This window comes from Canis aureus, chromosome 12, assembly GCF_053574225.1.
Source record: "Canis aureus isolate CA01 chromosome 12, VMU_Caureus_v.1.0, whole genome shotgun sequence".
Taxonomy (NCBI): Eukaryota; Metazoa; Chordata; class Mammalia; order Carnivora; family Canidae; genus Canis; species Canis aureus.
The window spans coordinates 37,718,618-37,734,869 of record NC_135622.1 but is presented as its reverse complement, the minus strand read 5'-3'; the positions used below and the strand labels follow the sequence as shown (position 1 = coordinate 37,734,869).

General features: G+C 34.1%; 1 long non-coding RNA gene across 13 annotated transcripts in view; it reads left to right on the top strand.

Moving 5' to 3' along the window:
* Positions 1-16,252, top strand: part of LOC144280993 (uncharacterized) — a 276,878-nt gene that overhangs the window by 21,271 nt on the left and 239,355 nt on the right. For 12 of the 13 annotated variants that reach the window (XR_013349453.1, XR_013349454.1, XR_013349455.1 and 9 more), the window contains exon 4: positions 5,737-5,795. The exons of the other annotated variant lie outside the window; for it this stretch is intronic. This is a non-coding gene — a long non-coding RNA (uncharacterized LOC144280993). The remainder of the gene's footprint in view (positions 1-5,736; positions 5,796-16,252) is intronic. 13 annotated transcript variants of the gene reach the window in all.

Here is a 16,252-nt window from a genome sequence, read left to right as displayed (position 1 = left end):
AAATACATCTATATACCATAGAAAGGATTATCTCAGTGCCATGTGTAGAAGGTGACAGAACTGGTCTTCCAGGTCCTTATGTATAGCTTGCATTCATTCTTTGCAAAGCATGCCATAATCCAAACTTCCTTTCTGCATAATTTTCTTTCATTAACATAAAAGGAATAATTCTCTAATGTATATGGTTTATAAATAATCAGACTTTTTTTTTGAGTCTTCTGAATTGGTCTGGATGTCTTTTTTTTTTTTTGGTATAGTTGACATACAATGTTACATTAATTCAGGTGTACAACTTAGTGATTTGACAAGTTTATACATTATGCTAGTGATTTGGCAAGTTTGCATTATGCTAAAGTGTAGCTATCATCTGTCCTGTTACATCACTATTACAATATCATTGACTTCATCCATTATGCTGTGTCTTATTCCCATGACCTACTCCAACTGGGAGCTTCTAATCTCTCTCTCTTCTTCATCCAATTTGCCCAACTCCTTACCCCTCCCCTCTTGCAACTTTCAATTTATCCTATTTATGAGTCTGATTCTGCTTTTTATTTATTCGTTTTTATTTTTGTTTTTTTTTAGATTTCACTTATGAATGGAATCATATGGTATTTGTCTTCCTAGTCTGACATATTTCACTTAGCATTATACCCTCTAGGTACATTCATGTTGCTCAAATTATCCCATCATTTTTTGTTTGTTTTATTTTCACTTGATCTACCAAAAAACATACTGAAAGTCAGAGCAAGTTATTTGTTAGTTAAGGAAACTGAGAACCAGTTAATTACTAAGTGATAAAAGTCTGAAAGCTACATCCAGTGTCCCTTTACATTCTAATATCTCGACAACTTCATTCTGTTGTGTTACGAGGGAGATTCTATTTGGGAGAAAACATAAGCATGCTTAAGAGGCTCTGAATCATATAAAATATTAAAAATTTATAAAATAATTACAAGTGAAAATTTGGCTTATATCCTGAACAATCCATGAGCCTTCGGCCTGAGGATCCTACAACAAACATTAATGAAACTTGACCCTTTGACACCTGGCACCCTCTTGAAGCCACTGGTGGATTACATGTCTCACAATATTTTTCATTGTTCCCTGGATTACTGGTAATGACACTAGTTTTCAAGAAATAAAAGTACGACGGATACCATCAAGATTTGTCCAAAACTTGGCAGCCCCCTATTGTACCTATAAGAATTATTTCACGTTCAACTCTTTTGATTAAAATAGGAATGTTAAAGGTTGTGCATTTCAGATTGGAGCATACATAGTTAGATTTTTTTTAAAGGAGTTATTACCAGCAAATAATTTTAATGAGAGATAGCAACATTGACATATATCAATACCAAGGTAAAGAAAATTCATACAGTAGCAGATAGAAAAGATAGTCTATTTGCAAAAGTGAAAATGAGTATAAGAAGCATTTTGAAAAAAAAAAAAAGAAAAAAAAAGAAACATTTTGTTGTTATGCACTGTTCCTCATTCTACTACTTTTCTTTTAAGCCCAGAATATAGAAAAATCCCTAGGAGATACAGAGTTTGGTTAGAGACCAATCATAAATCATATTCCTCACTGTATAATTTTCTAGGTAATATTCTAATAAAATGAATGTCAAGAGGAAGGAAAAGCAGTTATAAACGAGGGACTACGTTGTGGTATAATGAATGTAGAATGTTTTATATTTACAATTTTATGTTTATAGATAAATTACAAATATTGTATAAAGATTTTAACAAATCCCCTATCTACTTTTCCCTATTAATAACATCTTACATGGGGTGTTGGTACATTTGTCACAATTAATGAAACCTGTTACCAATACATTACTATTAACTAAAATCCGTACTTTATTCAACTTCCCTTAGCTTCTATCTAATGTCTTTTTTCACTCAAGTATTGTGTAGAGTGACTCTTAATTGTTAATTGTTTGATTTTTCTTTTTTTATGATTAGACCATGTGTTTGGGCTTTGAGGAGGAAGACCATAAAAGTAGTATCATTCTAATCATATTTGATCAAGGATACATACTATCAACATGACTTATCATTGATGTTAACTTTGTCTACCTGGTTGCACCAGTGAATCAGTTTTCTCCCTTGTGAAGCTATCCTTTACTCCCATTCCATGTTGTATTCTTTGGAAGGGAGTCACTTGCACAACTCAGACTTAAAGAGTGGGGAGTTTCTTTGAGATAGGAGTCTCTTTAGTATAAAATGAAGGACTTATAAATTAATTTGAAATTATTTTTCATGGGAGGTTTGTTTCTTCTCTCAAATGTATTAATTTATCCCACCATTTATAAAAGTATAGTGAAAGGACCTTTATTTTATGCTTTGAGATATCTAGTCTAACCCAATCCAATAGTACTTTGATTTGCTCCTCAAATTGTTCCAGCTTTAGCCTTTGAGAGGTCTTCCAGTTGGTTCCTGTGTTCTCTATCCTTTTGGCATACCCTCATTAATGTACGTGTGTATGATTAGTTTTTTTAAACCTTCTTACTTTCTGGCCCTACAAGATGCTACAGGCTCATCTTGCATATTTCCCACTGAAGTGCTAGAGTCAGCCATTTTTTCAAAGGAGTAGAATGGGTTTTAAGACAGACCCATATAGATTTAAATCCTGGCTCCACACTTATTCATGCATGACCTTGGGGAAATTATTTAGCATCTCTGACATTCAGTTTCCTTACTTGTAAAATGAGAACACTATTAATGTTAAAGGGTTATTATTAGGTCTAAATAAGAAAACAAATATAAAAGTCAAGTTCTTAACACTTTAAATACTTGATATTAATTCTATTCATTTCTCTTTATCACCAGCTAGCACAATAATCCTTCTTCCCTACTAGTCACCTCCCTGAATCACTGCCTGTCGTCTACCAACTGAGGATGCTTCCAAAACCACTGGCCTGGAACACTCACTTACAATCTAGGGATGTCTTTGTGCACAAACTAACACGTAAACACAAACATACAGATACACGGATGCATACACACATATGTTGGGTTAATTCATCTAAGTGTAAGATACTTCTAAACTAACGTGTTCAACCTTAGTATGTATGAGATACACTTAATATAAAATGTATCACAGTAGCAATTTTGTAAAGCTGCTAATCTACAAAAGAAGGAAAAAATGTTTGTCAAAATGAGTAGTTACCACACAAGCACATGCAAGTGGCTTTCTTTTTTTGGACGATCACTTCATCATCATTTTAACATTTCAGTTTCCATGACAACCAAATGCAGTTAGTATTATCTCTAAATACACTCCCAGGTACTTTTCTTCTTCAATGAATCAAGGTCCTTCATTTTGTACTAAAGAGATCAAGGCTATCTGGATAAATTCCATGTAAAATCTATCAAAGACAACCCTATATCATGAAAAAAATGAACATTAGATTCAGTAACATTATGAATACCATCTATTTTTTCTCTTAATCATATTTATCAAGGAAATCTAGGAAAGTATACCAGAAATGGCCAAAGGAAATTTGTCAAAATTTCTAGCACAGGTTATACTCCAAAGAAAGAAGTATTTAGCTTAGAGATTCAGACCTCATCTTGTGTTGATATTAGTTTGTATTTTTACAGCACAGTGAGCCTTTTAGTCACTGAGAGATATGAGGCACACAATGCTGGCCCCAGTACAGTTCATGTATCTGCAAAGGTTTTTATGTAAGTGAACCTATTTTTGTTGAAGCTGAACTTGTAACTTCATGTTTTCCCTCTCACAGTTTGGCTCCAAATGCTCTCTTTTTTCACTTATTCTCCCTTCGTTCTCTTCTACTACAGACAGTCCCCAATTTATATTTTATTGACTTTATGATGTGCAAAAGTGATACACATTCAGTAAAAGCTATACTTTGACTAATGCATTTTGATCTTTCCCAGACTAGTGATATGCATAGCCGTACAGGGGCAGAGGGATGCTGACCAGTCAGCCACATGACCCCAAGGGTCAACAACCTATATACTTACAACCATTCTGTCCTCTTTTAGTTATTCTGTTTTTCACTTCCAGTATAGTATTCAATAAATTACATGAGCTATTCAGTGCTTTGTTACAAAATAGACTTTGTGTTGGTTGATTCTGCCCAACTGAGGCCAGTTGCTCAGTGTTCTGAGCACATTTAAGGTGGCCTAGGCTCAGCTATAATGCTTGGTACATTACGTGTATTAAATGCATTTTGGCTTAAGATATTTTCAATTTATGGGGGATCCCTGGGTGGTTCACCAGTTCAGCGCCTGCCTTTGGCCCAGGGCGTGATCCTGGAGTCCCGGGATCGAGTCCCACGTCGGGCTCCTGGCATGGAACCTGCTTCTTCCTCTGCCTGTGTCTCTGGCTTTCTCTCTCTCTCTCTCTATGTCTATTATGAATAAATAAATAAAATCTTTTAAAGAAAGCTATTTTCAATTTACAATGGGTTTATGAGATGTAACCTCTTCGTAAATCAAAGAAAATATGTATTATCCTATTTTCTCCTCTTTCCTTCCTTCTGCCTTTTCCTTTTCTCTCTTGACCTGTCAACCCCCAGGTTATGTGCTAGAAGTAACAGCAATGGTACTAGTAATAAAACAGGTCAGGGATCAGGTGTTTAATAAACACCTTCTTGGTGTCAAAATGCAACTTGGGAAAACTCTAATCAAAATTTCTCAGACATTCAAATATAGACACCTTCTAGAAAGAAAACTCTAAATTGTGACTCGGTATCTAACCCCTTCCTGCTCAGCTTTTAGCACTATTTAATGTCAAGTGTTCATTATTGTGAGAAGCTGACTCTACAATGTACTAGTCAGTATCAAAAACTCATGACTCTAACTCAGCAATTGCAAGAGACAGACGATTGTTTTGTATCCATTTTTGTTCAGATGTCTTTAATGAGTATGCCAAAAAAAAGGTGTACATAAAAATAAACCTGAATGAGATCCTTTTATTTGACAGAGACAAATTTATTTATTTGAGAAAGAGAGAGAGAGAGAGTTGGGCGGTGGGCAGAGGACGAGAGAAAACCTCCAGCAGACTCCCACTGGGCATGGAGCCTGACTTAGGGCTCCAACTCAACCCTGGGATCATGACCTGAGCTGAAATAAGGAGTCAGATGCTTAACTGACTGAACCCCCTGAGGTACCTCCTGAATGAGATCTCTTTAAAGATTTGCAGCTGTTAATTTGTCTAGGATCAACTCAATGCTAATCAACATAGTGATGGTACATGCCGCTATCATTTTTCTGGGCCTTATATATACCCAAACCCTATAATATAGAGTAAAACATCAGAAAGCAAAGCAATCATGGTTGTGTTCCACAGTTCCCATATTTCCACTGTTGTCAGCTTTATCTTTCCAGCAAGGTCTTCCATTAGTAATTTATAGTTATACATTCCTTTCAGTATTCCTCAGAAAAAATCTTTTATATGGAAAGGGTCTTACCTGCTTACCTTGCTTTCATTTTTGTACTTAAGAACCTTTGGGACAGATATTTAATTACTATAGAAAATACAGGAAATTGCAGATAATGTACCAAACTTAAAAGTTTATGTATTATTATACTTAAGATGTTATTTCAGCTACATGTAATACAACCTAAAACAGTGATTTAAGCTAAACAGAAGTATTTTATACTCTCGTGTAACAGATTGGTATAAAGGCTATGTTACATGTAGTTATGTAAGGGCTCTGTTATTTTATCTTTCCTGTATGTCTGTCTTATACCATGGTTCAGGAGGCAGTGTGACCATGTTCATGTTCCAAGCAACAGGATGGAAGCAGAGTGTGAAAAAGGTATGCCCTTTCTTTTAGGACATAAGTTAGAAATTCCACAGTTCATTTCTGCTAACAACCTATTGCCCAGAATTTAGCTCTGGTTGGCCATGTCATAGCTAAAATAGATAATTCTATTTCTATGAGGAAGAAGTGGAGAAGAGATGTGAGGAGACAACTGTCGATCTCTGCTAATTTCCATTCTCAGCAGAAAGTTCTTTGTGCGTATGTTCATTCCTAATTTCTCAAAATTCAAAGGGAATGTAGAAGAAACCAAGATAGAAGTATGGCTTGAGAATTCCCACTGCTCTATAAAAGGAAGTCTTGAGTCATTCACCGCTGAGAAATCTCCTCCTAGCTGATGCTTTCATCATTAACTGCTTAGGAATCATGGGTCTGGTGTCTAATTACCTTGAGTATCCAGACTAAACATCATTTTGCTTTGTCCTCAAAGGTTGGCCCATTTTCCTACTCACTGCTACAGAGACCAGCATTTTCTAGTTCACAGAAGGGAGATATTTGTTTCCTCTTCTAGAGGCACTGACTGTGATTAGTGACTTTTCATTAGGACGGCTGATCTTACTATTTTGTACAACTGTTGACTCATTCTTGAATTCTTCTGCTTATATAGATTAAACAATATCCTCATTGGCTGCTCATCTACATTTCCCTAAAAACACCTTTCCCTATCATCTCTCTACAAGGAAACTTCTTGTAGTCTTCATCTCATTTTATTGATAAAGAAGGTGTTGTTATAATCCTTATCAGCATGACAGATGACCTATGTGGCTGATATTTAGCTATTCCAGAGTTTGCATCTCTGTGTTCCCCTGAAGGGTTGATACAACTTGTATAATACAGGCGCCATGCATATTATATACCTCTTTTCTTTTCTGTGATGGATAGAAATTCAGCCTCTTTGCCCATTGCTGTCTCTTAGATAATTTATTTCTATTAATGTGGTGAAAACATTGAAGTTCTACTTTCTTCTTTGATAATTTCAAATTTCACTCAGTGAAGAAATTCCATTGCAAAGTTTTATCATCAACTTCACATGCAAAGTTTTTCCTGTCACATGGAGCTGAGAAATTTTTAAACTTGTAGTGTTTACAGAAATAGCTCTGCAACATAAGCAGGTAGTTCAATTTGTGAAGTTTAAATCCTATAAATGAATCAAATTGATCTGGTCTCAGGAGAAATGACTCATGAATGTTCATGGCAGCATTATTTGAAATTGCCAAAAACTAGAAATAATACAAACATTTACCAGCAGATAAACAGAATGTTATATACACAGAGAATTAAAATACTATTTGCCAGTGAAAAGTAATGAACTCTTGATATCATGGATGACTTGCAAAAACATTCTGGTGAGTGAAAGGAACAAAAGAAAAACAGAGTAAATATTCAGTAATTAAAGGTATACAAGATTCAAATTAATCTAAAATTGACACAAAGCAGATCAGTGGTTACCTGAGGTCAGGGCTGGAAGGAGGAAAGCAACTGCAAAAGGACATGAGGGATCTTCTGAGGGCACTGGGGATATTCTGCTCCATCACGTGGTGATGGTTTCATTGGTATCTACAATTGACAAGACTTACCAAATTATACACTCCAAATGAATAAATTTATTGCATATATTACTCCTTAATAAAACTGATAAGGAAAATAATTTCTTGAGTGGGAGAACGAAAAATCACATTAAGATAATCTAGTTTCCTTTTGGAATTATCTTCAATACTAAATTATCAAATTTATTAGTACTTCTTCAAAATGATCATGAAAGAAGAACTTAGGGGTATCTGGGCGGCTCAGTGGTTGAGTGTCAATGCCTTTGGCTCAGGGCATGATCCCAGGGTCCTGGAATCTAGTTCTGCGTCGGGCTTCCTGCAGGGAGCTTCCTTCTCCCTCACCTATGTCCTTGTCTCTCTCTCTGTGTCTCATGAATAAATAAATAAAATTTTTAAAAAAGAAGAACTTAGCTCTTTATTCTAGAATTCATATTCAAATGCTTCTCTCTCTTTGACATTACGCATATACAAACAGCATTTTTTTTTAATTTTTTTTTTTTTTTTTTTTTTTTTATGATAGGCACACAGTGAGAGAGAGAGAGGCAGAGACACAGGCAGAGGGAGAAGCAGGCTCCATGCATCGGGAGCCCAACGTGGGACTCGATCCCAGGTCTCCAGGATCGCGCCCTGGGCCAAAGGCAGGCGCCAAACCGCTGCGCCACCCAGGGATCCCACAAACAGCATTTTAAATTTCAAACACAAAGGACACTTCTGTTATCCCCTTTACAGTACTAATTTAGGTTCTAAAACCAAAATAATAAGCCAAGTGATAAGCCAAATGAAAATATGTGAAGATGATGAAGAATACATACTTTTGCTCCTCTGAATTTCCTATTCATGAATAACAACATGCAGTCTCAATCTCTGGATTCTGTGGTGCTTATGATATTTTTTATTTAAATTCAAGTTAGTTAACATATAGTGCAGTATTAGTTTCAGGAGTAGATTTAGTGATTCATTACTTACATATAATACCCAGTGTTCATCACAACGAGTGCCCTCTTTAATGCCTATCACCCACTAATCTCATTCTTCACCTCTACCTCCCTCAGTTTGTTCTCTACAGTTGTCTCTTATGGTTTACCTCCCTCTCTGTTTTTATCTTATTTTTCCTTTCCTTCCCCTATGTTCATCTACTTTGTTTCTTAAACTTCACATATGAGTGAGATCATATTAGTCTTTCTCTGACTGACTTATTTCACTTTGATGTTAACCACGTTTCAGAGAGAGTATATAACCCTAACTTTTCCAACAGACTGGTGTTTTGCCAGTAGCCACCTCTCTCCATTGGCTGGAGATTGAAAGATCATTGTAGCATTTGTCCTACGAACCATTTACAGTAGTACAGGTAAGTTAACATTTTGAATAGTAGCTTCTATTTCTTAGAAAATACAAAAATGTGTCACATGAAGAAATCAGAGGTTCCTGTCTGAAAAAGAATGTGGGTCACTTGATCAGCAGTGCTCCAACGACAGATTCAGATTGTTTGCTGGATACTTCTCAAAGGGCAGACACTGCAACTGGAAAAAAAAAATTTGCAACTCTGATAGAAAAAGGAATTCTCAGTGAGGGCAGAGTCACTTACTGTAGCTGAAACCTTCCTATAGCTGACATGTACATATTTTTTGTGACAAATGTCCTTCTGATTAAAGGAATTACTTATCTTCTTGAAAAAGGTGTTGCTTGAATTGCCAGTTTGCTGTTACAAACCCATAAAGGAATAAAAAATAATTCCGTGTTTTTTCTGCCTGAAGTTCTTCATGCCAGTGTTCATCTAGATAACTAGATGGCTTGCTCCCTCAGCTCATTTATACCCTTGAATGAAACATGACATTCTCAGCAAAATATTTTCGAATTTAAAATTTAAATGGAACCCTGTGAAAACTCACCCCCATACACACACACACACACACACACACACACACACACACATCCTGTGCCCCTTTTCTGTTTTATAGTATAGCCATTATTTCTTCATGATAAATTGTATTTTATTAATTTATTTTGTGTCTCCCCACTGCCCCTCACCAACCTCCACAAGATGTTTTTTCTAATTTGTTCACTACTTTATTCTAAAGTCCAAAAGAGTTCCTAAAACACAGTGGGCACTAATTAAATATGGATGAATAAGTGAATGAATGAATGAATGAATGAATGGAAGGGTATGATACAGAGAGAAAAGGATAGGTCCAATACAAAGATTGGAGCCCAACTCATTAACAGATTGGTAGGATTAAGCAAAGAATTTTAATTTTCCTGACATTTTGATAGGAAATTCTCCATAAGAATTTATGATTCTAGATACTCATGAATAGAGTATCTAGAATTCCATACTCTGGTATTTTCCAGACTATTCCAATTATTTTTCATGAGATCTTGTTATGTATTTGTTATTAAAGGGCATGTGTGAATGATTACATTTTAGAAATATATATTATATCTATTAAGTGGACAGCACATTTACTACGAGCTCTGAGAAATTCTGCAATAATACCAAATTAAAAAAAATCAACAAACTAGTTTTAATTTCTTAACTCTCTTTTTCTCAAATTTATATGACAATAATGTCTCCCTCCCTTCTGAAACATATTAATATCTCATTGAACAGTAGTATTTAGAGAAGCACAATTTAGGAATTTTGGCATATTTAAACTATTCTTCATTTTGAGAGAAAAGAAAAACTGTATCAGTCATTTAGGGACTCAGAAGGTATAATACCAATACAGGAATCTTGAAAAGAAATGCTTAAGATTTAAATCAAACCAAATAAGAAGTGAATCATATAATGAATCAAAGAAAGAAGGAGAAATATTTTATAGAAGCAATGTGGACTATGGATTTATACTTAAGGCTTAGAAATGAAATTATATCCACTTAGGGCTAAGTCCATGTAATTGCTGATTAATTATTTGAAGTGCGGTGCAGTTGGAGAAAGAATTTTGAAATCAAATATGTAATACAAAAATAAAATTGATGATACATAGAGGGAAAAAAAGCATATAGGTGAGAATTAGAAACTAATGAAAGTTACACTTATAGATTCTTCATTAAATCTTGGGACAATTAATTCTTCATTTGGTGTGGGGGGAGTACTTATTATATACACATTAAAATAGTTTATGGGCTAAAATTTAACATCAAAAATAAAATTATGACAAGATGAATAAGGAGAAGAATATTTCAGCAATTCTGGACTACAGACTTTCTAAGTAGAATGCCATGGTCAGAAGACAAATTTTTAAACAGTCACGGGTAAATGTCTCTCTTATACTTAAATACTATCTGTAAAAAAAGTCACCAAAATTTTTAAAGAGAAGCAATAATCTTTAAAATATATTTGCAATCTATGGGACAAAGTATTGTGATTTTTCCTTAGGATTTTTACAATTTAATAAGAATAAAGACAAGCATTCTCAAATCCATAGCTTTCTTTAAAAAAGAAAGATACACAAATAAAGCATTAAAATTTTAAAAAGAAGCTTATATTCTTTTAATTAAGCATCTATCAAGTTGTCAAAATTAATAAGATCAGTAATTCTGAGACTCAGCCATAGTTTAGAGAAATAGGAACTCAAATATAACATTGATAGGAGTCTTTCTTTTCCAATAACTATCGGAATTGAAACAACCTTTACCTTGACAACTCTGCTTATAGAGATTTATCCAAAGGAAAGAATTAGAAATATGCAAAACAACATGTCTATTTTCAATGGAGCTTTTCTTTGTTTTCTTTTTAATTGAGAAATTAACTAACAAATGAAATGTGGGAGGATTTGTAGCATAATTTTAAAGATATGAGCTTTGGCATCAGGACTCAGTTATTCTGAATACTGAGATCTTGGGCAATGTCTTAACTTCTTGTAACACACATGCACACACCCCCACATACACCCCAATATACTGATTCAATGGAGTATTACATACACTTCAAACAAATAGCATAAATCATGCCCCGACATGAAAAATGTTCATGATACATGTTAAAAACAACCTGGTCCTCTTTTCAAGGATGTTTGTATAGTGAACAACCTTAGAAATAGAGGTAGAGATGGTGTCTCTCTTTAGAACTAAAGACAACTTTTTTTTTACTTTCCAGTATAATAAAGATCATGCCTCACTCTGGGGAAACATTTGGGAACATTGTTTGATAAAAGGTCAGAGTACCTCCACCATGACATAAACCCACTGCATGTATAGGTCTATCTAGGCCATTCCACACCTTACTCATGGTACTTGGAAAACAAGGAAAACCAATGCAAACACAAGTCATGTGCAGCTTACTATGCTATGAGCAATAAAATCATCTGACTTTGAATCAGGAGTCTCCTGTCCCCTGCCAGCATCCATAAAAGTTGCAGACTAACTTGTTAGATTGCAAATAGGGTAAAATCTCAGACTTTTCACAGTTCTTGACAATTATGTTATTACTAAGGGTGGGAGAATTAACGTAGCCCTACAGCAGAAATGTAAATGTATACTATTATCCATTCCATGTAAATGAGAACTGTTTTTGATTCTCCTTTCTGAGATAGATAGAAAAGAACACATTTATATCACATGCCCAACTATATATATATATATATATATATATATACCGTGAAAAAATGTGTATTAAACTATTAGCAATGATTATCTCAGAGAGTGAGGAGATGATATAGGTCAAGGAAATGGACCTGGTATTTCCAGATATTACTTTTATAAGTCAGCATTGGCAACAAAAATACCTCCAAAAAATATCAAAGCCAAACAAACCTATTTGGTGTATCTTTACAACTGTAAAGCTTTCCCCACAATGGAATGATTATTTAACAATGCTTTCTCCATTTCGTATTTTTTAAAAAGCCCATTCCTGTACTCATTCAGGCATACTGTAGATTCATAGATCCCACCTTTTAATCCTTCTTATTGAAAACAACTTCCAATAATTTATTTTTGAATCCTAAGAACTGAATTCTCCATCAGTTAATTAATCTTGTTACAGGATTAAAATTAGATTTAATAATGAACTCAAAAGTTCCATTTAAAAATCATTTTTAAAAATGCTTGTATTTGAAAATGAAGTAAGACACTGAGGTGAGAGACAAAGAGTAAGTGAATCTCAAAGTTAGAGGTTAATCCTAGGATTATGTACTTTAATAGTTATGTATGTAATTTCATCATTTGAAGGAAACTACTTAACTGCTGTTCACTTGTTTGCTTCAATAATCTCTCACTGCAGCAATTCACTGAAATTTAATTACAGCCTGGATGGTGATTCTCCTGCCAGACCTGGAACATGAGTGTAGACTCATCCAATGTTCATTTTAAACTGGAATGTAACTCCAAGAGTATCTGGAGTAATGATGTGATTGGAGAAAAAAATGTCATATCACACAAAGACAGACACCTGGTGATTTTATTACTTTAAAAAGAGTAGCTCTATGAAAACATCTTCCAGGACTCATTTTCTAGCTTAAAAGAGAGTTCACCAACAATAACACACATTCATTCTGGAGCTAGACCAATATTTCTAGAGTTCATAGAATGAGAAACTCAGTATCTTCAAAACACCTTTTTAATGTTGTTGTTGTTGAGAAAAATCTTGTAATGCAGTGAAACTTCTCATATTGACTAATTTAGAATAGATCATAATTCAAAGCAACTGCTATATTGGAAATGTACCATTGAAATATATTTCAAATTAAACAGATTGGTGTTTCATGTCTGAAGAGGTGATCTATTGTTCTTTACTAAACAAAATGAATAATCTGAAGCCACTCAAGTAAAATAACATTTTTAGAACTCCTGCAGTTCACTTTAATAAGATTTTATTCAAGTTGCCCCTAAGCTTTCTCACTTTAATTCCATTTATATGTTTTAAATGTATCTTTTAGGAGTGATACAAACATTTCATCAAAATATTCTATATATTAACCCTTAGCAGAGTTGAGGTATATACCCAATCCTCTCACCATGCACATCAATAGTTCTCCAGTGCAAACCACCAGCATCTCACACAAGGACTCCTGCAAGTCTTTAACTCTTCCTTCCCCCTTTGAGTATTTCCTATGGTCCATTCCAACAGCAGCCAAAAATATTATTTTAAATCGCTTCATGGCACTCCTGCACAAAATCTTCCAATAACTCTTCTCCTTCCTCACCATTCTAACAAAATAAATCCAAAGACCAGAGATAACCTGTATCTCTGGCCCGACTAGTGTTTTCTACTTCTCTTGCACTGTTTTGGAGACACTTCCCTGCCTTGTGATCCTCAAATATACTCTTACAGTCTTTCTTATGTGGAAAGGTCTGCCCAACTACTAATCTACTGCTTCACTGTTCTTTATTTAGATCCCTGCTTCAGTATTACCTCAATTGAAAGACCTTTTCTGAGACTCACTATCATTCTTACCTCATATCTCATAGTATATTACACATTTGTTTTAGTTTTGATTGGGTTCACAAGTCTTCCTGAATCTCTAGCTTGATATATTTTATAATTGAAAAAAAATAATTTATCATTTAAATATCCCTTCTGTTCCATTTTCTCATTTCTTTCCTTATAGAAACTTAATTACACTAAATTAAGATTTGTCACTGTATCCTTTTGGTCTCCAATCTTTTCTTTTGTAATTTTCATTTGTGTCTCTGTTTTTCGTTCTGGATGTCTTTTTCTTTCCTATATAGTATTTCACTAATAATATCTTCAGTTGTTGTTAGCCTACTTTTAATCACATCTATTGAATTCTTAATTTTTATATATTTTTCAGTTCCAAAATATCCTTTTTTCTTTTTTTTTTCCTTTTTTTCTTTTTAAATTATGCTGTCTTCCTTTTTAAAATAGTTCCCAGTGATCTACTAAAATTTCCTATCTTGTTCTTTCTCTCCTTGGATATACAAGTATAGCTATTTTATTTTATTTATTTTATTTTTTTAAAGATTTTATTTATTAATGAGACACAGAGAGAGAGAGAGAAGCAGAGACACAGGCAGAGGGAGAAGCAGGCTCCATTCAGGGAGCCTGATGTGGGACTCAATCCCTGGTCTCCAAGATCAGGCCCTGGGCTGAAGGTGGCACTAAACCGCTGAGCCACCTGGGCTGCCCCAGGTATATTTATTTTAAAATCTTTTTCATAACTGCAATATCTCAATCCTCTAGAAGTCTGTTTCTATTTTCTGTTGTTTCCCTGACTCTTCTCATTCATGTTGTCCCACAGCATTGGGTATCTCATTATTTTTTATTGCATGCCAAACATTGGATATGAAAAACTGCTTTTAGAAATAATCTGAAGGTTGCAGGTAGAATTAGGTTACTAGCTAGCTGACCTTGAGATGGAGAGATAAGCCTGGATCATCCAAGTGGGCCCAATATAATCACAAAGATCTGTATAAATGGAAAAAGAAATGCCAAAGAGAAACAACCAGAGAAATGAATGCATAAAAATGATTCAGCCATATGTTGCCAGCTTTGAAGATGGAGGAATGTGGTCATGAAACAAGGAATGCAGGCAACCTCTAGATGCTGGAAAAAGGCAAGAGAATGGATTCTTCCCTAGAGTGTCCAGAAAGAATGTAACCCTGCTGACACCCTGATTTTATTTAGATCAGTGAAACCAGTGTTACAGAACTGCGAGATAATAAACCTATGTTGTTTAAGATATAGATTCTTTACACTGTATTAGATAATTAATTTGTGCTGTTGTGTTTCAGCAACCATAGGAAATTAGTACAACATATTTAATTCATAATGATAGCATCAGAAGTACTGAGGATAGAGCTAAACTATCTGTGTTTTGACAAGTTCTGTGGGTGATTCTGATGCCTGCTGAAACCATTAGCCCAAATTTTCTTAGTTAACCAGCATCTTGACTATGTGTTGACTTTTATCCACTAATAACAATCATCCTCTCAAGCAATAATGTCCACAATGAGATATATATATAAGACAATCCATTAGAGTATGGGAAGAAAATACTGAAGTTGTGATTTACATACTTATTCTGTCCTAGTTTTCTATTTTTGTGTCTGTATTATAATGTCCAAAATTTATGTGCATATGTGTATAAATATGCACATACAAAAATACAAAAACATAAATATATATTAAATATATTATATACATATATATGCTTAAATAATTAACTATGCTTTATATGAAAGGATTGGTATTTTTTGTAAACCAAAGTATGGGTTTAAATAGTTTGGATACCATTGTTCTGAAAGATGTATGCAATTATGAGTTATATTCTGAGCATCACAGTGATCAAAGTGAAAAAAGGAAACAAAATTACAGTAAAATTATTCAGCTCATATTTGTTGGCTACAGTTAAATTCAGTATTACCTGCACTTATAAGTATTCTTACATTGCAAATAGTCAATTGTTACCACAATTAGAACTGAGTAGTTTATCATATAAGTATGGAATGAGTAATGATCACTGCCTAGGCTTTCCCCTCAACTGAAATGAATGACCTGTATTTTGTTAAATTATATTAACTAAAGAAATTCAACAAGATATATTTGAGTAGAAAATTCCAAATGCCCTTTTCTAGCATTAAAATGCTTCAAATTAAATATAAAAGCAGAATTGGCATTTTGAAGAGAAAGAAGCATTCAGTATCATTTGCATTATTCTGGGAATGTTATGCAAAACTTGGCTTCTATTATTTCTTGCAGTTAGATGACTTATTACTTTATTTATTATTACTTCCAGATGAGGATTGGGGAAGAAATATATGAATTTCAACTTAATGATTTAAACTTTTTGCTATTATCTAAATAAGTAACAAAATACAGATATGGAATAGGCTTGAAGGTATGGGATACATTTGAAATATCTGTCCTTGCCTTCCCTTTCATCAATTAACATCTATAGTTGGCTATTTACTATATAACTGATACCTGTCCTTTGACTCCCTGAAGTTTCT